Source organism: Heteronotia binoei, chromosome 3, assembly GCF_032191835.1.
Source record: "Heteronotia binoei isolate CCM8104 ecotype False Entrance Well chromosome 3, APGP_CSIRO_Hbin_v1, whole genome shotgun sequence".
NCBI classification, from domain to species: Eukaryota; Metazoa; Chordata; class Lepidosauria; order Squamata; family Gekkonidae; genus Heteronotia; species Heteronotia binoei.
In genome coordinates this window covers 57,863,000-57,890,396 of record NC_083225.1, presented here as the reverse complement: position 1 = coordinate 57,890,396, position 27,397 = coordinate 57,863,000, and the positions used below count along the sequence as shown (strand labels likewise).

At 45.3% G+C, this 27,397-nt stretch overlaps 1 protein-coding gene across 1 annotated transcript in view; it reads left to right on the top strand.

Moving 5' to 3' along the window:
* Positions 1-250: 250 nt before the first annotated feature.
* Positions 251-27,397, top strand: part of OCA2 (OCA2 melanosomal transmembrane protein) — a 289,009-nt gene continuing 261,862 nt past the window's right edge. The window contains exon 1 of the mRNA XM_060233870.1: positions 251-356. The gene's annotated coding sequence lies outside the window, so the exon portion shown is untranslated. The remainder of the gene's footprint in view (positions 357-27,397) is intronic.

Genomic DNA, 27,397 nt, shown 5'->3' with positions numbered 1-27,397 from the left:
AGGGGGCTCTTTAATTTTCCTCAACTCCAAAGTTTCTTCAACCACCAGCCTTGCATCTTCATGCGGTATAATTGTATATATATTTTATATATTTTGTATGTTGTATCTGCTGTGATATAGTTTGTGGTGTTTGTATCTTTTAGCATGTATTAGAAATATGTTACTTTACCTTTAAGAGGTTTGTGTAATGGCAGCTGTAAATGAGATGTTTGCCTTTTTAAATATGTTAGTTGCACCACTGGGGTGCACAAGAAGCCACATAATGAGCTGTAGCCAAAGTGAAATTGATGCTGGAGACGCTCCGCGTCCCTCTTTTTTGAAAATTGTGTAAAAAATCCATCTAATTGAATCAATATGTAAGTATGAAATATTTTTTCACTGGAAGAGGGCTGGTGGTGTCCTTCTGATATTATTGTATAATATTTTCTTTTGTTAGTGGTCCCACGTCTGATGAAGACTGGAAAGAAACAAGTACTTAATCGATTGGCTTGTCACCACTCTACTTGGGACTTTGAATATACATGTTTTGGACATTTGGACTGATTTCTATATACTTCTTAGTAAATTGGTCACTAGCTTGCATTTTTTGTTGTGTTATCCATTATAGTGACCTCTCTCAGATTGTACTCTTTTCCATATTGACATTAACAGCAGATGTTGCCTTATACTGAGTCAGACCATTGGTCTATCAAGGACGTTTATCATCATGTCAGGGCAACTGTAGAGATTAGATTTGCTAGCTTCTAGAAGTCAGAGTCCAGTGGCACTTTTAAGACCAACAATGTTTTATTCTAGGTATGAGTTTCAGATACCCAACTGGATCTAGCTTCTAGAAGGTTCGGCATTGTTTAGGAGTGCTCTCTGTCCCTCAACACAAGCCATGGTCAGGTCTTTTCTTGCCTAACTGGTTATGTGACAGGGTTAGGAAGGGTGTTCCTCCCTCAGTTCTTTCTTTGCTGCTATGGTGAGGATGCCTTGCTTCTAGCTCCTCTTCAACCGGAGATATTTGTGGTACCTCCTTAGAGCCGAAGTCCACTGACCCAATGCCAATCCCCAACCCTGCCTCAATACCTTAAGTTTCCTGATGTTGAAATTTGTCACCATTCAATGGGAAAGATAGGCACATTCAGCTCCAGGGGTTGGGGAGCACACTGGTTGTTTTCCTGTAACAGGACAATATTTGGACAATGTGACTAGACTACACATTCATCTATTGGAGCTCAGAATGATCAGGTATGCTATTGCCTCTTTTTTAGCCATGCTAGAAAGGAATGTCTGCTATTGGCCATGGACAACATGACAGCGAAGTTTTGTATCAACAATGGCCAAAAGGGTATGATTCATGCAGGGGCGTAGCTAGGGCTTTCGGGGCCCGGGGCCCAAGATTTATGTGGGCCCCCCTACGTGTGTGCACGCCGCCGGAAACAGGAAGTGACGTCACAAGCAAACAGACACACGCAAGGCTTCGATGAGCCTCCTCACAGACGTTACATGCCTCTTTTTTTGTAGCAAGAAAACTTTTTCTGGCACGCGCTTGCGCTTCTAGAAGGGTCACGCCGGGAGTCTTCCTCCCAGAACACTCCTGTGCCAGCTTTCAAGACCCACGGCGGCACGGGGTGGGGAGAAGAATCTATGGCGGAGGCCGATTCCATCGCCGAGGCTCCCTTTGGGCGCTGAAGAGCGAGGCAATGCTTTCCTGCGAAGAAGGCATCTCCCTCCTCCTCCTCATGCCATCACAGGCCACGTCTATTCAGCGGGTCCCTTGCTAAGGGCGTCAGGGAAGGCAATCACTTCCACGCCGCCAACCTTCTTCCCAGGGTGCAAGGGGAAATGCTATTTACACCCTCCAGGATTAGACAAATCACAGCGCCTCTCTTTGATGACAGATAAAAGCTAGCGGAGAGCGCTCAGCGTGGGTGGGAAGCGTGTTCCGAAAGGGGGCTTGGGGGAAAGGCTGGCAGGCTGACGCTGAACGCCATCCTGTGCAGGTCTCAGATGCCGCTAGTGAATGGAACTTGACGCCCACACAGTCCGCTCGCAATCAAAGCCGCCCCAATCAAGGGCTGCCTGCGTTTCAAATGCAGCAAACACCGTGGGTTCGCCTCCCCCTCCCTGCCAGCAATCGCTCTCCCCTTCCGTATCCCTCAGATCGCCGCTTTCCAGAAACTCAAGGGCGCCGTAGCCAGGTAGCTCTGCAAAAAGTGGGGCGGCCCCTGCGCCACACCCTCTTCTCCCCGGCTGCAATGTTAACTCGCTGGTTTCAAAGCCGATGGGAGGCGGCGAGGCCGCTGGAGCGCCTCCAGCGACCAGCGCCGGCTTCTCCGACGCCCTTCCCGGCCTCCGCCTGCACTGGAGGCCCGCGCGCGGTGCCCTGCGGCGGTCGCGGAGCCGGGGAAGCGTCGGAGAGGCCGGCACTGGTCGCTGGAGGCCCTCCAGCGACCAGCGCCGGCCTCTCCGCCGCTTCTCCGGCCTCCGCCACCGCCGCCGGGCCCCGCGCGCTGGCGGGGAAGGCGGCGAGTGCAGCCGGCTTCTGAGGGGCCCCTTGGCATTGCCAAGGGGCCCCCCAGACCGCCCAGACCTGGGGCGACCCGCCCTCCCCGCCCCCCCTCCTTACGCCACTGGATTCATGATACTTTGGGAACTAGCAGAAGGGGCATTCAAGATTCTTCCACCAGAGGAGGACTTACTCATAAACAGTCACCTCCTCCATCACAATGTGAGCTCCCTCCATCTGACTGCATGGTTAATTTGATAGTATTTTAGTGGTTGGACAGGGTGGCCAATGTGCCAGTACAAGACAAGAAACCCACTACACAGAAACAAGAGAAGAAACCCACTGCACAGAAACTGTATCGATCTGAGTGCTGCTATTTTATGCACTTGGCCCTTCAACAAGGACTTAGACCAGACAAGAGGACATTACCTGATGTTTTTGAGTATCTACTATCACTTAAAGATGCAGGTTTATCAACATTTTCAATAAAAGTTCATCTGGCTGCAATTTTGCCATTTCATATAGGATTAGATTCCTGCAATGTTTTTTCAGACTCATATTCAAAGAAATTTTTGAAAGGTCTTAATAATTATACTCCCCTATAAAATCTCCTGTACCTCAATGGAGTTTATCTTTAGTTCTATCACAGCTTATGTATAAACAGTTTGAACCCTTAGCATCTTGTGATTTGTTGCTTTTGTTATTTAAGAAAGCATTTAAGATAGCATTTTTAGCTATCACATTGGTTTGAAGGGCAGGAGAGCTGCAGGCTGTGCAATGTGACCACTCCCCCTTACCAGGATCCACCACAACAAAGTGGTATTGTGTCCTAGTATAGAGTTTCTTCCCAAGATAACTTCAAAATTCCACATAGTACAAGATATAAACTTGCCTGTGTTCTTCTCTGATTCCCAGACTGCGGCTGAAAGAACTTTACACACATTAGTACCAGAAGGCCATTATTGTTTTATTCATATTGTACAATGACTTTTAGAGAGGATAATACCTTTTCATATGCTTTAGGGTTCAAAAGAAAAGGGAGGCGATTTCACCCCAAACTCTGTACAGGTGAGTGGTGTCTACCAGTCTATGACAAGGCACAGTAGCCTGCCCCCTACCACTGAAAGCTCATTCCACCAGGGCCCAGCTTCCACCACAGCTTTCTGTCCTAAAACTGATCTATGAGACCTTCATAGAGCAGCAGCTTGGTCATCGCTTTCCACATTGATGAGGCACTATTCAATTGATGTAATTCCATAAATGAAGCCAATATCAGAAGAAGAGTGTTATAATCACTTTTTCAATGACTAGCCCATACCCATCTCCATGGTAAGTGAGCTTGTTTCTCTCCCATGTGGGACTGCACAGAAGACATGACAATGAAAACAAGATAGCACTTACCTGTAAATGTTCATATGGTGTCTTCTGTGCAAGCACACATCCCCGCCTCCTTTCTAAGCTATGGGCTGTATGGTTGCTCAACTGATACTTCCTCCTCCATGTGGTGAAGGGAGAACTGAGGGAGGAGCACCTTCCCTACCCAAGTCACATGATCATTTAGGCAGGAAAAGTCCTGGCTATGGCTTAAGAAAAGGGAGTGGGAGTGCTCCCAAACAATGCCAAACCTTCTAGAAGCTAGCAAATCTCCATAACTGGCCAGCACAGATGACACTTGGTGAAAAACTGTTACAGTTAAGTGCAACCCTGTTATATTGTCTCTTTTCTGACTTTTCAGGGATTCTAACATTTTTATGAGGTCTTTCCATTTCATCAGGGTCTACAAGGCAGTGAATGTAAAAAAATATCAAAATATTTAAACAATTAAAAACACAGTAGCCATTATTGGGGGTATGCCAGATGAAACAAAGAGGTCTTCACCTGCTGGTGACACTGATAGAGGAAGACAGACACATCTCCCTGGGGAAAGAGTTCCAGAGTTTTGGTGCTGTGACTAAGAAGGTCCTTTCTTAGGTTATCATCTGTCTAGTTTCAGTTGGCAGGGACAACTGAAGTAGGGTCTCCAAAGGTTGCTGCCTGATAGTTTTCACTGAAGATACCAGGGATTGAATCTGGGACCTTCTGTGTGCAAAGTAGATACTTTGTCTCTGAGCCACACTCTCTTCTCTTCTCATTCTCAGATCTGGAAAGGCAGGGATTACCTACTGATTAACATGAGAACTCTGAAGCAACAATCAAGCATAAACGTGGGTTTGCTGCCTTCCCCTCCCCCCCACCTGGGTTGTTGTCTCACCCTCACATCAGAGTTGCTATCACCATGACCTCTGTGATACAGTGTGATAACAGCGCCTCCTCACCAGCCACCACCATCCTATTACCACAATCAGAAATCTGAGAGACAGTGGCAGGTGGCATTTGAAATATATCTACATGCAACAGCCTCTGCACTTCCCTTGCCCAGTATAAGCATATATGCATGATAAATTAAATAGCATTTAAAAATAAATGTATTGTGAAGAGGAAAAGAAAGTTTGTGTGTGTGTGTGTGAACTTTCTTCCTCTCTTGACTTGCACATGGCCTATAAAGGAAAGGGGCCTGAGCCCAATTGTGTAAGATGAAACTAAATAAGCTAAGTTAGCTATCCCTTTACCTGTTTCACTTCAGTTTCTCATTCTGTCAACTGAAATCCAGGATTTCAGGGTTGCAGAAGGACTATGCATAGCTAGAATAATATTGTCAGGCAATTTACTTTTTTTGGTGGGGGGATCTTAAAACCTAAATACAGAGAGTTCATACCTGAAAAGCAAACATTCTTACTAAATGTTTATTATTTTTCTGTTCAGCCCCTTTTCTGTTTCTTTTTTTGTAAATAGTTTCAGAAGTGAGCTTCAGATTCTTATGGATACCCTAAAGGAATTAAAGTTCCGTCTCCAACACACTTTTACTTCAATATTAGAGATCAAACATAACTGGCTCCCCCCACCCCACCCCCGCCTACAGAATCAGCAACGGCTCATTTGCTGTGTTCCGTCTTTGCGCCTTTGTAACAACTGAGAGAGGATTAAAAGGAGCTTTATTAATGCACTGAATACAGCTAATAGCAAGTGCTAGCTTCTAAGTTCTGATCACATGATGGCAGACATAAGAATTCTTGTTTCATTTGTGTGTTGTTAATGCAGAGAACATAAAGAATACATGTAGATTTATAGATGCTGAACCAAGTTTGTCTGTGACCTATTTCTTCACTTATACATCAGCCTCTTTTTTTAATGGAAAATTTCTAACATTTTTATTTAACTTTGGGGATCTGATTGTGCTTTATACAATCCATTTTAAGAAGATTGGAAGAAATCTACAGAAACAGGTAAAAACACCTAGGAATATTATTGCATTGCTTAGTACACTAGATTCTTTCAGATGTGTAGTTAGAAATTGTTGTGAAAGTTAACTCAGAGGCACTAAAGCAACACTTTCAAGCATATGCTGTCTTTTTTGTGTTTGATTGTCAGATGTCCTTTTGTAAATTACAGTGTTTCAAATGAAATTTCGTTGATCATTGTATCTGTTCTCCCTATATAACCCAATAGGAAAAGTAATTCGCTGACTGTTTTTTGTTTGTTTTTTTAAAATAGAAATAGGAATTTATCTGGAAAGTGCATTCACATTCTAGCACAGCTATTTATGTACCTTTTTAAAGCATTACTTGTGATGCTGAGGGCCAACCAATTTTTAAGGTTTTCTAAAAATAATGTGCATATAATAGGATTGTGGAGCATTATGCACATTAATGTCTGGCTTTTAGACTTTCACACTAATTTACTTGAGTTAGACTGTACTGTTTTGAGCTCAATGTCTTGCTGTACTAAGCATTGTGGCCGGTACCACAATTTGACTTAGAAGCCGTGAAACTGAATGTATCTTTAGCACAGTACATTACTACCTGAGTCATCCTTTTAATGTGTTTGAGTTCTCGAGACAAACGGGGAAATATATTGCAAAGTTGTACAGTTATAGCAATGGCTATTTCAAATTTAATAGGAAAACATTCCATTTTAAGACAGTTGTTTGGGCTTTTTTAAAAAGTAAATCCTTAAAAATAAATCCAACAAAAATCAGAAGTCCAATGTGAACAGAAGCATTGGAAATGAGGGTCAGAGGATGAGGCTCGCCAGGTGCCTTTGGCTACAGTACACACACTATTTCCTTCTCTGTGTCTCACTTCTCTTTATAGTTTAGGAACGGCATGCATGAAACCATTTTGCTACTGCAGATTATAGCTGCTATATTCCCTAAAGAGAATTTGCTTTCTTTCCCCCATCTGAGCAACCAGATATGACTGGAGCATGTTCTAGGGGTGGTTGGTGGGCAGGGAAGACGCGAAAAGGCAATGACTAATCTTGTAAAACATGGAAAATATTTCTGAATTCCCAAACTCAGTCAAAATCATGTTTCCCTATACCTTTGTGCTGGCTATACCATGAATCTAGTCAACGATTTTAGCGCAAATTACTCTGACTTTCAAATCCACCTTGTTCCAAGCTTGACTATAAATAATGAAATAAGTCTTTCAATGCACTCAAATACTGGGCTGTATATTTGAAGTCTTACAGGGTAATAATGAAAGAGATTACCTATTGGGGATCTGGCCCATTATAACCAAGAGATTACCTTCACCCCTATGATCCACCATCTCTAAAAGTGGCACAAAGTGCCTTCTTAAACATATATTTCAAATGAGGGCTGTAATAGCATTCAGGAAACATGTTGTCTGAAATTTATCTGGAAAGTGCATTCACATTATATCTAGTACAGCTATTTATGTACCTTTTAAAAGCATTACTCAAGATGCTGAGGGCCAACCAAATCTGGAGAGCTATCTTGCTACCCTGAAGACCTGCCAAAGGCAAATTTTGAATGTCTTATGGAAATCCCAGGGGACTTTTCTATTTGTTTATGGTGGCTGGCCAGAGATAGTGTTCTGTGGGTTTTGTTTAACTATTTGTATGCCTTTTGCCTATTCATTTTTATCTGGTTTTATTTTTTCCATTGCTAACTACCCCCAGAGCCTTGAAATGATAAGGTCTACAAATCAGATAAATAAACTAATAGTATTGTTGCAGAACTAAGTTAGTTTGCAGAGGCTTTCTATGGTTTCTGAACAAAATCATTGCTGACTGTATTTCTTGCCTCGTTATTCTTTACTTACAAGTGGGGACCTGTGAGAAACTTGTGGGAGTAGCCATTCCTCTTTTCTTCTTCTGCTTTTCTCAGTGTCTCTCTATTTTAACCCATCCCCTCTTACTTTCTATATAGAATCACAGAATTGGAAGGGACCTCCAAAATCATCTAGTCCACTCTCCTGCACAATGCAGGAAATTCACAAATGCCTTCCCCCTTCACACATCCCTGGCCTCCCTGTTCTATGCTCAGAAGATGGCAAAACAATTAAAATCAATATATTCAAGAAATATTGGAGAAATATTGCTGCCTGACCCTAAAGTCGCAATCAGCATTTCCCTGTGAGTGTAAGAAGAATAATAAGAAGAATTGCAGATGTATATCCCGCCCATCTCCCTGAATCAGAGACTCAGAGCAGCTTACAATCTCTTTTATCTTCTTTCCCCACAACAGATACACTGTGAGATGGGTGGGCCTGAAAGGGCTCTCACAGCAGCTGCCCTTTCAAGGACAACCTCTTGCAGAGCTATGGCTAATCCAAGGCCATTCCAGCAGGTGCAAGTGGAGGAGTGGGGGAATCAAACCCACTCCTCCCAGATAAGAGTCCATGCACTTAACCATTACACCAAATTGGCTCTCCTTACACCAAACTGGCAATCACCTAGTTTCCCTGGGTATGTAAGAAAGGGCCATGAGAACTAAGAACCAGGGCTTTTTTTCTTCTTTAAGCAGGAATGCAGTTCCAGCTGGCTTAGTGTCAGGGGGTGTGGTCTAATATGCAAATGAGTTTCTGAAGGCCTTTTCCTACAAAAAAACCCAACTAAGCACTGATGCAACCCTTCCTGCCCTCCTTCTCATGATTTGCCTAATTCACAGAATCAGCATTGCTGTGAGATGGCCATCTAGCCTGTTTAAAAACCTCTAAGGAAGGAGAGTCCACCATCTCCTGAGGAAGCCTGTTCAACTGAGGAGCTGCTCTAACTGTCAGGAAGGTCTTCCTAATATTTAGCTGGAAACTCCTTTGATTTAATTTCAACCTGTTGGTTCTGGTCTGACCTTCTGGGGCAACATACAACAATTCTGCACCATCTTCTATATGACAGACCTTCATATACTTGAAGATGGTGATCATATCACCTCTCAGCAGGGCTACTTTTGTAGAAAAAGCCCAGCTGGAACTAATTTGCATATTAGACCACACCCCTAGGGTTGCCAAGTCCCCAGCCTTCCCCGGCCGGGGACTTTCACACACGTACAAAGCATGCGCATGATGCAATGACATCACCTGGAAGTGACATCATGGCACCAGCAACGTCATTCGCGGCCATTCTAGCCATTTGGGAGGGGGAAACTCTATGGTACCTATTGGGCTGGTGGGGGGATCCTCCCTTGATGTCTTCTGCATGATGATGTCACCTGGAAGTAATGTCATTGCGCCAGTACTGAGAATCTGGCCTCTGTGATGCATCCAGTGGTAACCTCTCGACTTGCCTACTGTAATGCCTGTTTCTGGGGCTGCCCATTAAGAAGTATGAAATTTTTCAACTGTTCCAGAAAGTGGAAGTTTTGCTCTTCTCTGGGGCTTACCAGGGCAAATAACCTATTTGAAAATGGCTAAAGTGTGTGACACTTAATTCTTCATGTGTTGCACTGTTTGCCACGTTATTTCTGGGCAAAATTCAAGGGAGTGGATTTTACCTTTTCAAACCTTAAATGACTTATCTAGGATACCCTAGCAAGCACCTTGTCCTGTGTGTACTTATTTCCTATGAACTGGGATCAACAGCAGAGATAAGGCTTTGGTTGCTGCTGCTATCTCTTAAGGTATGGTGCTCTGAAACAGGTCTCTTCCAGTGGTGCAGCCTGGTTTGTGGAATTCTTTCCCAGTAAGAATCCTCAGGTCCTGTCAATGTATAGTTAAGTTTCCGTTTACTTTTTAAATGAGCAATAATTTTGATGCTGATACTTAAAAAAATTCTTAAAGCAACTGATTTTAAAATGAAATGTTAAATTGTAATTGTTTTAAAATGATTTTAAATTTTTGCTTTGAATCAGTATTGATTAGGTAGAAGAAGGTACACAAATCTGAATAAACATAAATACAAAGCTGGATGATTTTTATGTAAAAGGAAGGCTTGGATCCCAATTGCAAAAGAAACTCTGGAAGCCATGTAGGCTAGAATCAGCTTGAGACCATTTCTGCAGTAGTGAAATTCTCCACATTGATGTTTTTAAAACTGTGTGTTATGTGAAATTTTCTGTCATAGATTTTTCCTCACCAAGTGCAAACTTGAAATTTTCTCCTTCTTAATCTGCACTTTCAGAACTTGCTAAAACTGAGGGTTTCAAAAATTGCAGGGTAAGAAGAAGAAAACTTTGGATTTGCACAGGTGAGGAAAAATCTACTGTGGGAAAATTTGATATAATTTTTAAAAGCAGTTTTAAAACATCAATGTGGGAATTTCACTTCTGCGGAAATGGTCTGAAGAAATGAATAGCTGGAATTTGTCAAGGGCTGACAATTCACATGCTGAAATTAGACATTTTCAAACCACAGTTTTAATTCACACTATGAATATGTCAATATCATTAGACTTATTGTCATCTATTGATGGTTTTTAATTCAACAGGCTTCATCATATCAGCCTGATGTTAATCATTAGAATGTCAAACTAAGATCTAAGTTTGAATCCCTGCTCTGCCATGAAGCTCACTGAGTAATCTTGGGCCAGTCACACCCTCCCAGCCTAACCTCTACCTTATAGGGTTGTTATGAGGATAAAATGTAGAAGGGAAGAATGATGCCATAAGCTTCTCTGGTCTCATTGAAGAGAAAAGTGAGGTATAAATATTTAAATAAATAATACCCTGCAAACCAGGGTATTGTGGTAGCCTGGATACTATAGTACCTGCTGAGGAGGCTTCCAGGTGTTCTTCCTAAAGAATCTCTTCAACAGAGCAGTTCTAGCTTTCCTCCACTTCAGAACTAGGAGGCAATGTTCCCTCTAAGTTGCAGTCTTGTGAATGAAAATTCTACTTTGTGAGCTACTGCATAAAATAGTGTGTTCTGGGGTCATCCTTCCTGAGCTAAGACAAAAATATTTGAGCTGCAGAGTAAAAATCTGTGAGCTAGCTCATGCTAACTCAGTTTAGAGGGAACACTGCTAGGAGGTACTTTAGAAGAACCCAGGAGGCATTTGTGCACAGTGCATACAGGGCATCCATTCAAGAACAGCTGCCTGCTCCATCTTGTATTCGCCGAACATTTTGTGAATGGTTCTAGAACCCCATAGCAGCTGATTTGTTGGGGGTTGCCAACCTCTAGGTGGGCCTGGTGATCCCTCAGAATTACAACTGATGTCCAGGCTACAGGAATCACCCCCTTCCCCAGAGAAAACAGTCATTTTGAAGGGTGGAGTCTATGGCATTATACTAGGGCTGTCAGGTCTGACTTCAGAAATATCTAGGGACTTTGGGGATGGAGCAGGAGCAAGGTTGTGACAAGCACGATTGAACTCCAAAGGGAGTTCTGACCATCAAGTTTAAAGGGTCCAGAATCCTTTTAAATGCCTTCTCTTCATTAAAAAATAATGGCGGATGGGGGCACCTCCTTTTGGGCCTCATAGAATGGGATCAACTGATCCAATTGTTTGAAACTTGGGTGGTGGTGGTTAGGAGAAATACCAGATGCTATGCTGAAAATTTCATTCCTCTACCTCAAAAAACAGCCCCCTCATCCCAGATACCCATGACTCAATTCTCCATTATTCCCTATGGATAGCAGTCTCCATAGGGTATAATGGAGTACCCAGCAGACATCCAACCCCCCTCCTTTCTTATAACCCTGAAGCAGGGGGAGGGTCTCCAAACCAGGGGATCCCCTGTCCTCAACTGGGGATAGGCAACCCTACATTAATATCCCACTGAGGTCCCTGCCCTCCCCAAGCCTCCACCCCCAAATCTCTAGAAATTTTCCAACCAGGAACTGGCAACCTTAGCCCTGTTTTCAGAACTCCAAAAGTGTCCAAAGGCTCACCAAGATTGGGAGCACTGCTATAAACTGTCAAATCCAAAATACAGCTACAAAATGTCATTGCAAGGAATAGTACAAGTTAAAAATTCTGTTACTTGTCATATAACACATACTGTTACTGTTGCATGCCAGCCATCATACTTTCTATACCAGTGGTTTTAAAATTGTCTTCATGGAAACTTATCAGGGGTTACTCAGTGAAAAAGGACAGCTGAAAGATGCAATGTGTAGCCACATGGGAATGTTGGACATATTCCAGGATACACTGTGTGTTCATAATGGGTCGTGGTGAGGGCAACAATGCTGTGTATGAATCATGTGCACTCTAAATGATGAATTCCAGATTCCTCTGCAACACATAATGTTTCTATTACAGACTCGTGGGCTCCTTGGCCAGTGTTAATGTAGAAAGTGTTTTCTGAGAGTAGAAAGTCTGAAAAGTATGGCATACCCAGTAGTATTGACAAATTGTAAATGCAACTGTAACACCACCAAATTAGTAAATGCAAAATATCAAATGTTGAAATCAAATGCTACTGGGCGGCAAGTGCAGTTTTCAGATAGAATATCTGCAGGACACACAAGCAATCAGAGAATAACTGGAGAATACTGAACATAAAGATTTGCAAAGGGAGACTTGCGGGAGTGTTTTGGGAACAAATTCATTTCACCTGTAGAATCTTGCTGTAAACCAACCCAGAGTCCATGTTCTATGACCTAGGATAAATTTTTTCCTGGGCAAATGACCTCCTGGCAATCTAAAAACAACAAACTAACTAGGCCAGTATATGTAGATCTATGATGCAATCTTCATTTAGGACACTGCTTCAGATAGAATGCATTTTTCTTATTTCTAAAGTTTAGGGCTTATGTGTTCTCAAAATAATATGTGTCTTTTACAGCACAATCCAGAAAGGGGGGGGGGGTGGAAAGACTTTTGGGAGCAGACAAGCCTCTAAGTGGGCACAGGAAGGGTTTGCGCCGACATACGACCAGCACTACCAAAGCGGGAGGGAGTAACGTGGGCGGCGGGCTGCCCGAGCGCTGCTCCGCCTGAGGACAGCGGTGCCTGAGGGCTGTGCCCGAGCATGGGCAGAAGTGAGCTGGAGTGCGGCGTTCAGGTGGAGAAGGGGGTGGAGTTGGGGGCGCAGCCAGGCTTAGGCGGCTTCCTGAGCAGTTTGGCCCATGACACGCCCCCCCTGAGAGGCGCAACTTTACGGCTGAAAAAACAGCGGCGTACCCCATAGGCACTCGTTGAAACCAAAAACAAAGGTTGCCTCCGCCGCTGCGGAAGCTCACAAACCCCTTAGGGAGTGGCGTGATTGCCTCGCCAATCCCCTCGCGCCTCGGGCTGATGAGCCCCCTCCCCAGCACTCAATCACGGTCTCCCCCCTCCTAGAAATACTTCCACTGGGGCCTCGCACAACTCAGTTGTTAGGGAGAGGAGCTCATGGTGGGAAGTTCTGCTGGTGAGCTCCTGGCCATACAGACTTTGAGTGAGGGAAAGGCAGGCACGTTGGTGAGGGGTTTTGCACCTCGCGGTTGCTTTGACAGTATCTTTGGCTTGCAAGGGGGAGAGAGAGGTCTCTCCCTTGGGGCTAACTGCTCTTGTTTCCAGATCTCCACAGGTTCTGGGCTCCTGGAGGCTCTGCATGTGAGGACTGTCACCCATGGTTGGTAAGTTCCACTGTCCCCCCCCCAGCCTCCCCCTCCCCTTGCTCTCAATCACTCGGTGTGCGAGCATCTCTGGCACTTGAACCAGGCAGTGGGCTCCGGCAGAGGGCATTTACTGACCCCGCTCCCCTGTGCTGCCGCCTGCACCCTTCGTCTGCCCTCTGCCACGTTCTCTGGGGGAGGTGTTCCATGCACATGGCAGAGGGCATCAGGGCAGCACAGGGGGTCTCTGGGTGGGGAGGGGGTGTCTGCTGCTGGGCTGCTCACTCCCAGACACACATGCCAGCTACTGTCTATGACAGTGAACTCCTGCACTTGGTACTTCCTGCTTGTCTTCTTGCCATTGGCAGAGTCTCTGACAGCAGGAGGGTGTGAGGGGATTGACCGCTTCTCCGTGGTACCGTGCGGGCCTGTGTCACCCCCACCCCCACCTTGCCACCAAGCCAGGCTTCTCATGTGCGCATGTCACTCCTGTTCCCTCCCCGTGTTAGTGGGACGTCTCTCCTTTGCCTGTGATGGTCTGCCCATCATTGGCTCCATTTTCTGTTTGGGGGCAGGTTGGGGATGGCTATCAGTCTCTCTGGGTCCGCCTCTCCCCATTCCTGACTGTCATGAGCCGCGGTGGATGCGCCAGGACTGGCCGATGGGGGGGTGGGGTGGACTGGCCCTCCCCTCCGGCTGCCTCCTCCTCCCTTCCATGCCTCTACCAGCGGTGTTGTCATGGTGACTGTCTTTCTCACGGCAAGCTACGCTCTCCCCTCCCCACGCTCCAGCGTGACAAAGTCCTCAGGAAGTCTACTAGTGGTGCGGCAGCTATGCCGTGGCCAGCCGCCCCTTATCTCTGGATTGGGCTGCCCAGAACTGATTTGTGATCCCTTTCTAGTTCTATTTTGAAATAAGGTTGTCACCCCTTAATTGCCTCTACTACTTAGGTGGATATAACCAACAAAACATTACATATGTTAGGATGTGAATAAAGAGACAAGAAAGGGCTCTGCATTTAAAATGGGAATAAATGCTTTGGATTTATGTCAATTCCAGATTAGCCCTTTTGGCTGTTAGCTATACAGGAATTGGTAACTGGCATCAACGTATTAGGTCGGGTTGTCTGTCTAATCTTTTTAATTTTTTAAACACCTCTGTGCATGAATGGGACTTGAAATGACTTGTTTTAGAAACTGGTCTTAATGAAAGTGACATGTATACTTCTAGTGAGAGAAATCTAGGAATACCTGTTAAACAGTAAAGTTACCATTTATGTTATATACTTTGTGACAGGAGGAAACATTGCTGTGGTAACATAGCCTTGCAGTATGAATCTAGATCTAGTCACTGGATTTGTTGGAGGGTATATTAGACATATTGGGGAGGCTGAATCAAATGCCCAAACTCCAAAATGAATCTGATAAAGAGCTAAAATTGTAAATTGCCCTCAAAAGAGGTTGGGGAATTAGTCTGATGGGCAAAGATGGCCAACTTAAGTGGGGTCAGAAACCTGTGTATACAGGAAGTGAACTCCCAAGAATTTCCCTATTAAATAATGAGGAGAATTTTGGTAAACTATAATTCATTTTATTAGAAAATTATTCAAACATAACAGAAAATAAAATCACTCACCAATCACACCGTTCCTAAGAAAAATAGAGAGGAAAATTACACAGAGAAACATATAAGGGAAAGACATACAGGGCTTATACTTTATCTATCTTGAAGACTGCAAAAGGAATGGTCCAGTAGTGAAAACAATAAGGGGAGGGGGAGCCAGAGATTACCAGCATATAGTAAGGGCCCAATTCAGCCATAATAGGACCATATTAGATAACTGGGGATGGCTCAGACAGCAAAATGGGGTTACTGTAAGAGACAAACCTGAGTGGTCAAGCACATGACTTTTTATAACCCAAATCATATCCTCAGGCCATGATATCAGGTGATACATGACACAGCGATCAGATGACCCATTACTATTCCATGTGGCCCCTGACATCACAGAGAGTCAGTCATGTTTGGAAAAAAAATTAGGAGTGTTGATGAACTTAACTTATTTAAACAAAATCTGATGGGATAATAGTGGGCCAAATCGCAACCTATGGTGACACCCGAGCTGAACACAATGGGGACGGTCTCTGTGGCTGGAGTTGTGTTGTGTACGTAACTGCTTTGGCTGTCTGGCAATAGCAGTCTTTTGTCCAGGTGAGAAGACAGAATTCACAAGTCCATGGTTCACCTAGATTTCCCCCATTTGCACCTCCAAGACATATCCTGAATAGTGGGGCTCCTGCTTGGCTCTCATGGCATCCAGAGAGGCTTGATGTTGTTTCAGGACAACACAGGCATATGACTTCTAGACGGCTTAATGGCTCCCAGGAACAGGAACGCAGTTAGGATCTGCAGGGCTGAACAGCTCAGAGAAGCACAATCTGGAGTCCTTTTGGGGGCAAGGGGGGCATGCAGTCACAGCAAGGGCAGGAACAGGCAGGAGGTTTCCCTCGGCTTGGAATATTTGTTATATAGCCTAGCTCAGAGTAGAACATCCATAGGGGCTGGTGCTCATATATTTTAATTGGACTCAAATATGTCTGAGAGTCCAATAGATCAGGCCACAAGTGTTTATAAGGATGCATAGTCCATAAATAATTAGGAGTCCAGACATCTGGCACCAGGGTCAGAATGAACGTTGTCCATTAAAGATGGAGGAGGGGGCTTGGGCTTACAAAATGGTCCAAGGGCTTTCCTCAGGCTTTTAGATCCACTGTACACACCTCATTAAGAAAGAGAGAAACTGCTTTTAATTTTGCCCAGGTACATTCCTCTGTGTCCATGTTCTGGGGTTGATGTTAGTGGAGGATGAATGACAAAGTCCTGCATGTACTTCATGATTGCCTCTGTGAGATGACAATCACAGATCAAGAACTACAGATGCTGCTTTACTATTGCCTAACTCTGATACAACTTGAAATGTGAGGGTTTTTGACAGAGGCAGTTGATTGATGAGTTAGCCCATAGTGTTTGAGAATGAAACCTTGTACACTGCCAACAGAAGTTAAAATTAACAGTATGCCACTAAGTTTAGAAAGGGCGGGGGGAGATTGAATATAAAAAGTCATGGGGAGCAAATGGAGGGTGATACTGGCCTGATCTATGTATGCTGCAGAATGGTATGATCCTGAGGTGATGGAGTGGTGTGTACCAGCAGGTGGGTGATGCCATTTTTGAATGCTTCCCTACAGAGCTTTTTTGGTATCAGGAACTCCTTTGCATATTAGGCCACACCCCCTGATGTAGCCAATCCTCCAAGAGCTTATAGGGCTCCTAGTACAGGGGCTATTGTAAACTCCAGGAGGACTGGCTACATCATGGGTGTGTGGTCTAATATGTAAAGGAATTCCTGCTAAAAAAAAAAGCCCTGCTACCCTATATAAATGCTGCCATTCAAGCAAAGAACTAGCACATCAGACAGACTGATTTTTTATTTACTTCAGTGCTAATTTTGTACTTCTGGAGATTTTAAAAAAATAGGGGACCATTTTACAAAGTGCCATTACACTAGCACTCTGAAATAGCACAGGATTTACTGTCTAAATCCATAGTGTCCATAGGCAAGGTTAGTCTGATAGGATCTTTACAAAGACCTGGAGAAAAGAATTAATTCAGTGAACCATTGCTTCTGAGAAGCTTCTCCACATTAATTCAGGACAGTAAAGCAATGCTGCAGTACTTATTGATAGGGCAGTAGTGCTACAGTTACAGAGTTTTCTGGAGAATGCTTCCGTTCTGGACCCCCATCAGTCCAGTTTTCACCCAGGTCATGAGGTGGAGACAGTACTGGTTGCCTTGGTGGATAATCTCCAGCGGAACCTGGACCAAGGCGGTTCAGTGATACTGATGTTGTTGGACCTGTTGGCTGCGTTTGACATGGTCAACCATCAGTTGCTGATTCATCCCCGCTGACACAGGGATTCAGGGGTTGGCCTTACAATGGCTCTCCTCTTTTCTCTGTGGTCTGGGACAAAGGGTGGCAATCGGGGGACAATTATCCACCCTGAGCCAATTTGGGAAAGGGCGGAATATAAATCCACAGAAATAAATAAATAAATAAAATCCCAGAGGCACCCACTTAACTGTGGTGTGCCTCAGGGGGTGGTGCTCTCCCTGATGCTGTTCAACATCTATATGCGCCCCCTTGCCCAGATTACTAGGAGGTATGGGTTGGGTTGCCATCAGTATGCTGATGACATCCAGCTCTGTCTACTGATAGATGGCCGGTCTGCCTGTACCCCAGAAAATCTGGATCTGGCATTGAAGGCTGTGGCAGGGTGGCTTAAGCTGAGTCGACTGAAGCTGAATCCAACAAAGACAGAGGTCCTTTGCCTGAATCATGGTGGCCCAGGAAGGGGAATCCCACTACCAGCTTTTGATGGTGCGCCACTTGCAACAGCACCCAAGTTCAGACGCTTGGAGGTGCTACTGGAACCTTCATTGACAATGAAGGCCCAGATAGCAACCACTGCCAAATCTGCCCTTTTCCATCTTAGGCGGGAAAGGCAGTTGGTCCCTTTCCTCGACTGTGGCGACCTGGCAACTGTGATCCATGTTACGGTCACCTCGAGATTGGACTACTGTAACGCTCTCTACATGGGGCTGCCCTTGTCTCAAATCTGGAGACTGCAGCCGGTGCAGAATGCAGCAGCTAGGCTGTTATTGGAACTCCCCATGCGGGAGCACTTACAGCCTGGGCTGTGGGAACTGCTCTGGCTGCCAATAGTGTACTGGATTTGCTACAAGGTGCTGGTTATCACCTTTAAAGCCCTATATGGCTGAGGACCTATGAACATATGAAGAACATATGAAGCTGCCTTATACTGAATCAGACCGTTGGTCCATCAAAGTCAGTCTTGTCTTCTCAGACTGGCAGCGGCTCTCCAGTGTCTACCTTAGGGACCGTCTCTTCCCATATGTTTCCCAGAGGGTACTTAGATCATGGACATGGAACCTGTTATCGATTCCTGGGCTGAGGGAGGCAAGATTGAAGACCACTTGGGAGAGAGCCTTCTCTATAGCGGCCCCCTATTGGTGGAACCAACTTCTGAAGACGTAAGAGCCTTGCGGGACCTTGTCCAGTTCTGCAAGGCTTGCAAAACAGCTTTATTTCAACTTGCTTTTGATTGATAGCTACATATGAGGATACTCAAGAAGACTGAAATTATTGGAATTTACCATTAGCACCAAATTGTTTCAATATGTTTTAATTGTTATACTGTTAAAGTTTTTAATTAGTTAATGCTCAGTATTTGTAAAAGTTTTTATTGTTGTAAGTCGCCCTGAGCCTTCTTTGGTGGGGAGGGTGGGATATAAATCCAATAAAATAAATAATAGAGAATTCCTGCAGATGGTGAGGGCCATTCCCAGGTGGCACCTCTTTAAATTGTTTGTGAATGGACCCCAGTGAAGCTGTAAACCTCCAGGATGCTGATTGGCCCCATTTTGGAGCCAAGGCCCACCCACTGCTGCCTGAGAGCTGCCACTGGGGAGGCAACTGAGCACCCCCTTCTCTTCCCCTGTTACCAAGTTCCCTGGCTACAGAAGCAGCCTCATTTCAGACTGGGGCTGTTACATTCTGTTGTTTGATACCCTCAGTAAGAAATTAGTGAACCATTGCTTCAGCAAAACTTCTCCACATTTATTCAGGACAGTAAAGCAATACGGCAGCACCTACTCAGCTCCACAAAAAGAGAGAGAGAGAGAGAGAGAGAGAGAGAGAGAGAGAGATGAAGTGGCGGCGGGGGGGGGGGAAGCCTTTACAATTGGGTGTTTTTTCTACTCCTTTTTCAGCAGATGGATTAAGTCCAAATCATGTGTGCATAAGTGCTGTCAAGTCAATTCTGAATTAATGACCTCCAAATCTCCTAATGTTAACAGCCTTGCTCAGGTTTTACAAACTGAGGGCCATGGTTTCCTTGACAGAGTCTGTCCATCTCATGCTGGGTCTTCCTTTTTGGCTGTTGCCTTCTGCTTCTCCTACCATCATTGTCTTTTCCAGTCTTGTCTGTAATCATTCTGCCTTGAGTGATTCTGTCTGGAGTTTCGCTGTCAGCTTTGCTGATACACCCAAACCCCCTCACCACATTAAAGGTATGTGTCCAAGGGGGGAGGGAGTCTGAATTAGAGTTAAATAGTAAATAAAACAATTATTAGTTAAAAGATAAAAGAGGAGTCCAGTGGACCCTTCAGAGACTAAATAAATTTATTCTTCCATAAACTTTTGTGAGCCAGAGCTCCAAACATTGTTGCTAAATCCTGTTAACAGCAGAAAACAGTAAGGAAATTAATCTTGAAGATTTAACAAATATCTTTCACATAGCAGAGTCATTTTCTCCCCTCCTGTCCCTCCCCCTGCTGATCTTTTGTAATGTTTTGCCTCAAAGACACTGAAATGTGCTTGTACTTTAACTAAGTTTAAGTGGATTGTAAAATGTGAGAAGTACTCTTGAGCATTACTTAAAGGTGGAAAAGAGGTTTTTTTAAAAAAAAATAATCCGCACTGTCTAGCAGTTTGCATAATGACTTTCTCTCAGAATCTTTCCAAATCCATGTAATCCTGTCATGCTTTAAGAGAATTTTCAGGCAGCAACATTTGTAAACTAAAAACTGAAGCAGTGGTTCATCCAGCTATTTTTCTGTCCCCTTTAATGCACATTTTCTTTTAGAAACTTTCCTAACTCCAGGTAACAGGACTGAGATTAATGACTTTGCTAGTTCCCTCCCACTCTTACCAACCCTCCTTTTCCCAAGTGTAATCTATGTTATTTGTGTTTATATCTGATTTATACACTCAGTATTTAATACTGAGGTTTACTACTGGGAATATCCCCATTATAGTTCCAGTATTTGCAACCCAACTAATGAATGTGCTCAAGTAACACAGAAATTTTGTTCTTCCTACTCATGTTTTGCACTGCAGTCTTGCTAGGAGTGCAAGAAAGACCCAAATAAATTTGAATTGAGCTCATTTGGATGTCTGAACCAAATTGCTGTTCATTCTGTATAGTAACTAGAGTAACTAACTGCAGTCAGCAACCCACCAGGAAGAACTGGAGCTGGAGACAAGCATGCCACTTCTGCCACAAAACAGCAAGTGACATCATCACGTTAGGACAACTCCCTAGAACTCACCCAAAACTCTATGGCTAACCACAGAGATGGCATGCCTCCCCATTTCCCGCTATTCCCTTCCATTGTCCTGCAAAATGCTGTCAAGGAATGGGGGAAATCTCCAGGATGTCTCCCTCTATAGTGGAAGATCTGCCCCTCCCCATGTGCCCCACTAGTTACAAACGTTCTTTCTTTACATGTATGCCACCATGTTTATTTCCCATTTAGTATCGTTACTAATCCAGGTGGCTGTGACAGCAACAGCAACTGCTAGTTGCTGCAAGAAGTAGGATGGACAGACAGCAAAACATCCTGTTGCTGGATACAGGGGCTGGGCATGATGGGTAGAGAACAGAGGGCAGCAGACCATAATAAAAGCAACTCACTGTGTAAAGTAGGGCTACACCAATGTTCCCTCTAAGCTGCAGAGTCTTGTGAGCAAAAATTCTACTTTGTGAGCTACTGGTATCAGAATTGTTAGCTGCTGCATAAATTATGGTGCTCTGGGGTCAATTTTCTTGAGCTAAGACAAAAATGCGTGAGCTGGAGGTTAAAAATCTGTGAGCTAGCTCACGCTAACTCAGCTTAGAGGGAACACTGGGCGACACCCACATGATTCTCTACTTTCTTGACACTTCTGCTAGTACTGCTTTTGTAGTAGCAATAGAGCACCCAATGAAGACTTTTTGTGGACTTCTCTTCATCAGCTGCCATTTCCCTGACTGTACCACCAGAGAGTTGGTTTTTCAAAAAAATCAGCAGTTGCTGTAGTTCAGCATCATAATGTATTTCAGCAATCTAGTCGTTCCCCTGAATTCCCAAGCTTTGATTTTTTAATGAAAGTTTACAGCCCTTTTCACTGTGGAACTGCTTATTGAACTATATAGTATTTAGGACTGGTAATATAGACAAGCAGCTTGTTTCTTTTGGAGATCTGGTTGTAACAGTGTGATCAGACCATGGTCTTAATGTGTTTCAGGCCATATGTTTGCCTTTGATTTTCATACAAACTGCCCATTGGTGTTGGTGGAATTCCTGCCTCAGTGTGCCATAATTTTAATTGAATTCAATAAAGTTGAATTTTACCACAGTTATTATCTTAGACTATTGACTTTGGTTAAAAGAGTTAATTCTTAGTATACTGGTTCTGAGCAATCACTTACTTACTTGGGAAGCCAGTATTGAATGTAAAGGCATTTAAACAATTCTTAGGATAATCTACAAAGAAGTCTTTCTTTATAATTTTCCCCAAGTAAGTTTGCTTTACAATGTCATGCTTTCTGGCTATTGTATATTTAACAATGCAAATACAGTTTTCTGTTGTAAACTATTTTCCATGGCAGATTAAAACTAAGAAGTGGTACAGTGGAATACAGATCTGAAATGAATGTGCAAATGAACAATCTGCTTTTGTCTGAGTTTACGTTGGCAGGGAAGGCTTGCTGTTTTGGATGACTCCACATGTGATAGTTTGGTCTTTTCAAAGGAGGTAGTTTCAGTGGTATGCAATGAACGTACGTGTGTGAGGGAGAGGGATGTGAGCACAAGACAAACCAGCTAAGGCTCTCATGAAGCAGTTTGAGTACCCAGCTGTTACTCAGAACACTCTCTTGTCTAACTGAGAAAGCTAATTAAAATCTTTGGCAATTTTATTTAAGTCCCAAGCTAGTCAGCTGAGAGCCATGGTCAGCCAAAAATGTTATATCTACTCTGCTATCAGAGCTTTTTGTCAGGCTCATTTCAGCTTTCTTTGAATGCAGCCTTCTGGACAGATTTGGATTCTGATTACTAGCCGCCCCTGCCCCCCCCCTGATAATACACAAACCTTTTTTTGGGGGGGGGGGAAGTCTTATTCCAGATCCAGCGAAACTTAATTATCCTCTAAACTGCACACCATATTTGCTGTGTCTTCTATGTAATCTGTAATGAGTGAATGTTTGTAAAAGCAGCATTTGTACCTTTACAAATGCCTTCTGCAGTAGCTGTTGTGAAGGTCGCTAGGCAAGACCCACTGAGTGAAGACCCACTGGAGCTAGGCATAGCAGAAACTACTGGCAAACCTAGTTGCTTGTTACTATTCAACAGTAGGCACCTCATGAATGCCAATGTTATGTGGTGGTTAGAATTTCAGTCTAGGATCTGGGAATCCCAAGTTTAAAGCACCAGTCTGCTCTGGAAGTTAATTAAGTTACCTTGGTCCAGTCAGGCACTCCCAGCCTAACTTGCTTCACAAATAGAATTATGCATTGTAATATTTTGTCATATTTTGTAATATTTTGTCATTGGCTTCACCTCCTGTGGCAGCCATTTTGCAGCCACCTGGCAACCAGAGGGAGGATGTGGGATACAGTGTATTTGGAGAAAAATTAAAAAGAAAAATAAGGCATCAGTTTGCAGGAAGTTCTTACCATAGAGTTACTGCTGATTCCTAGAATGATCCTGATGACAAATAGTAGTTCTAGGAACTGCTGGAAAATGCTTTGTAAAACTGAAAGTTCTTATATCATAGCATTTCCAGTGATCCCAAGAATTAGTCTTTTCACTTTCAGGTAGCTCTAGGAATTGTCAGGAACTCTAAGTAAATTTTTTGTAAGTAGACTGTTGTGTCTTGCTATGCAATCCGGAAGTACTGCACAGCGAACGCTACAGAGGTGACAAGAGGAAGTCCCTGGTCACTGGATGTAGCGCGCGAAACTACTCTGCCAATTAAGTTCTGTGGCGGGAAGTTTAACTGGCCAGGATTGGACCTGGCCAGTTCGAGGGTTGTTCCGGGCTTTGTATATAAAGCGGAACCCGGCCCGCGTTTCCCCCTCTTGTGATGTACCAGCTAATAAAGTATGTTGCCTTCAACTCATCTCGTCACTGAGTACATTACACTGGCAATGAAGGTGGGATCTAGCTAGGTAACTCCCCAAGCGGGAAGTTGATGACCTGGCTGGAGATGAGGAAGGCACGGAACGGCAAGAGACAGAAGCGCTCGCCGCCATGGCGAACCCGAGTGTAATGACGGGCCACCTTGCTGAGTTCGACCCAGCCAACCCCGAGAGGTGGGAGACCTACATGGAGCGGGTCGAATGCTACCTACGTGCAAACCTGATTACAGACAACAGCCGCATGAGAGACATACTCCTGAGCGTCTGTGGGGAGGCCACCTTCGAGATCGCCAAAGGTCTCTCGGCCCCCGCGAAGCTCACCGAGAGAATGTATGGGGAGATCGTCAGACTCCTCACCAGGCATTTCTTTCCCCAGCCTTCCATCATCGCCCGCCAATTTCTCTTCCACAAGAGAGATCAAGGGCCAGGAGAAACGGCTGCCGTATACCTAGCCGCTCTCCGCCAGATTGCAGAGAACTGTGGTTTCAACAAGCGGGAGGAAGCCTTGAGAGACCGATTCGTCTGGGGCCTCCGAGACGAAAGGCTGCAGCAAAAGCTCTTCGCAAAGGAGGAGCTCACCCTTCAACAAGCTTTCAACGAAGCAACCGCATTCGAGAGAACCACCAAAGCGTACAACAACCCGAGAGGAGAAGCAGTCCACCAGGAAGAGATGGCGCCTGGTGACCCAGAGGACAAAGAGGCATTCCAGCTCCGCTGCCAACAAGGAATGGGCCCGAGAGCCCCCACGCGGCAACGAGCAACAGAGAGACTGGCCAACAGCAAGTGTGCCAGCTGTGGCGACCCCCACGAGAGACGGGACTGCACCTATCACAACATGGACTGCAGGAACTGTGGGAAGGTGGGCCACATAGCGCGGGCTTGCCGGGCTAAGGCCAATTGCAGACACCAGACCTCTCACCACGATTCGACCGATGCTCACACGACAGCATCGACCAGCCTGCCGGTAATGAACTTGCTCCTCACCGCCCCTGACAAGGTCAGACTGTCGGTCATAATCGAGGGCGCTCCATGCCAAATGGAGGTGGACTCGGGCTCCTCCATCTCCATAATTTCGGAGGAGACCCTAAGAAAACTGTGCCCCCGTCGCTGGCTCCAATTGAGCCCAGCTAATTTTGTACTGCAGGACTTTCAGAAAAACCCCGTACACATCTTGGGTTGGGCCACGGTACAGGTAGAGAGACAGAGCTTCAGGGGACCACTGGACATTCTCGTGGTAAAGCGCCAGCTCACCACATTACTGGGACTGGTCTGGTTTCGACCGCTAGGTATTCAATTAGTGGGGGTGCAGCAGATACAAAAGACCAACTTCAAGAATGTGTGTTGGGAATTCCCCGAAGTTTTTGATGGGTCCCTGGGGAGTTACAAGGGGCTGCCCATCACCTTACCCCTCGATCCCCTCGTTAGACCAATCAGACTGAAGGCCAGGTGAGTTCCGTTCACTCTAAAACCTAAAATAGAAGCGGAGCTGGACCGACTCATGGCCCAGGGAGTTCTAGAACCAGTGTCCTATGCAGCCTGGGAAACACCCATAGTCATGCCAGTGAAGCCGAACGGAGATGTGCGAATATGCGCTGACTACAAGTGCACTATAAATAAGGCGCTCCAGGACAATCCCTACCCCGTTCCGGTGGTCAGCCACCTCCTGGCGGCCTTAGCAGGCTCTAAGATTTTTGGGAAACTGGACCTGGCCCAAGCGTACCAGCAACTTCCGGTAGACGCCAAGACAGCAGAAGCTCAGACCATTGTGGCCCACAGGGGAGCTTTTAGGGTACGGCGGCTACAATTTGTGGTTAGTGTAGCTCCGGGGATCTTTCAGAGCATAATGGACTCTCTCCTCAAAGGGATCCCCGGAGTGCAACCATTTTTCGATGACGTTCTGATCACAGCCCCGGACGCGGAGGAGTTCAGCAGCCGCCTGAGAGAGGTACTCCGCCGCTTCCAGGCAGCGGGTCTAAAAGTAAAGAAGGAAAAATGTTCACTAGGGGTGCCGAGGGTGGAGTTCTTGGGCTTTGCGGTAGACGCTGCGGGAATTCATCCGACAGAGGACAAGACCAGGGCGATAGTCCACGCCCTGCCCCCCATGTGCAAGGCGGAGCTACAATGTTTCTTGGGGTTATTAAATTTTTATCATTCATTCTTGCCCCACAAAGTGACTATCGCGGAACCCCTCTACAGGCTGCTCGATAAACAAGCCCTGTGGGTTTGGGGAAAGCAGCAGGCCACCGCCTTTCAGGCAGTCAAAGACATCCTTGTTTCCAATGCGGTGCTCCACCATTTCGACGAGGCCCTGCCACTGATTTTGGCTTGCGATGCTTCCCCGTACGGAGTGGGCGCTGTTCTGGGGCACCAACTCCCAGATGGGAGGGAGGTTCCTGTGGCCTACTATTCGAGAACCCTGACCCCTGCAGAGTGCAACTACGCTCAGATCGACAAGGAGGCTTTGGCAATCGTGGCGGGCGTTCACAAATTCAACGACTACCTGTATGGTAGGCGTTTCACAATTGCCACGGACCATAAGCCGCTCCTGGGCCTCCTTGCCCCAGACCATCAGACCCCGCAAATTTTGTCACAGCACGTCCTGAGGTGGAACCAGTTTCTGAACTCGTACACATACACCCTGGTGTACTGCCCGGGCAAAGCCATGGGGCACGCTGACGCCCTTAGCCACCTGCCGCTTCCCTCAATGGACCAAGATCCTGCCCCTGCCCACCATGCTTCTGGAGTCTTTGCCCGAGCGGCCCCTCCACGCCGCTGAAATGGCTCGGGCCACAGGCAAGGACCATATATTCGCACGAGTTTTGGACTGGGTGGGAAGGGGGTGGCCTATGAGCAAACTGGACACAACATAGACAATGTGTTATTTTTCTATTGAATTTCCCCCTTTTCTGCCACTTCCAGTAGTGGTGGTGTTGTTTCTTGCATTTCGGCCTCTGAATATAGTGCAACTATGGGTGTTGAGGTGACCAGCGGGGAACCCCAGATCACCTGATGTAAGGAACAAACTGCCTATGAAGATCTTTGGTGGGATTGGACCTGACCAGGAAGAGGGTTGTTCTGGGGAATGTATAAAATTGGGGACCCGGCCCCACCATGTTGTGTTTGTGATGTACTAGCTAATAAAGTATGTTGACTGTTACTCGTGTCCGAACACTGTACATTACAGGTGGGCAGCAGGACTTCAGGGCAGTGGATTCCCCTCTGGGTGGGGTTATTGTTAGGATAAAATAGAGGGCAGGGGAACAACGTAAGCTGCTTTGGTCCCTATTAGGGAAATAGATGGGGGATTGACTAAGTAAATAATATAGCTGGAGATGGGGGGAAGATTAAGGGTAGGCTAGCTGATGAGTGAGACAGAGAGAAGGAAGAAAAGAAAGGGGAGAAGATATGGAGACTTACACAAGAAGGGAAAGAGAAAAGTAGTTGGGTAGGGGAGACAGAGGGGGAAATTAGATGCCCTCTGCGAGTTCTTGCAGATCCCCTACTTGTTTTTAGTAATATTTGATACAGTTTTCTCCCTAAAGGGGATTCAAGCAGCTTACAACACTCTCCCCTCTTTTATCCCCAACCAACCCTGTGAAGTAGCTTAGGATGAAGGAATGTGACTGGGCAAGTTGACCCAGCAAGCACCATGGCAGAATGGAGATATGAACCTGAATCTCCAAGTTCCTGTCCAACACTTCAACCACTACACCATGTTGGTTTAATTGAATATGTGTGTGTCAATAGTAATTAGCTATGATCAATGGTGATCAGATATTGGAGGCAAACAATTCTTATACTTGTGACATCATGGGCTAGTATACCTAGGTCAAGATATAGCTCCAGCTAAGGGGGTTGCTGCTGAAGCCCAAGCATATGTTCTCACTCATTCTGTCACCATCAATGGAAGGGGATAGGGATAGCCTCTTGGTAGCCAAGGATGCTCATCCCCTCATTCCCAGTGAATTATTAAATTGTGCCCATGTTTCTAAGGTCAGCCACATTCCCTGAAAGTTAGTTTTCAAGACCTGTTA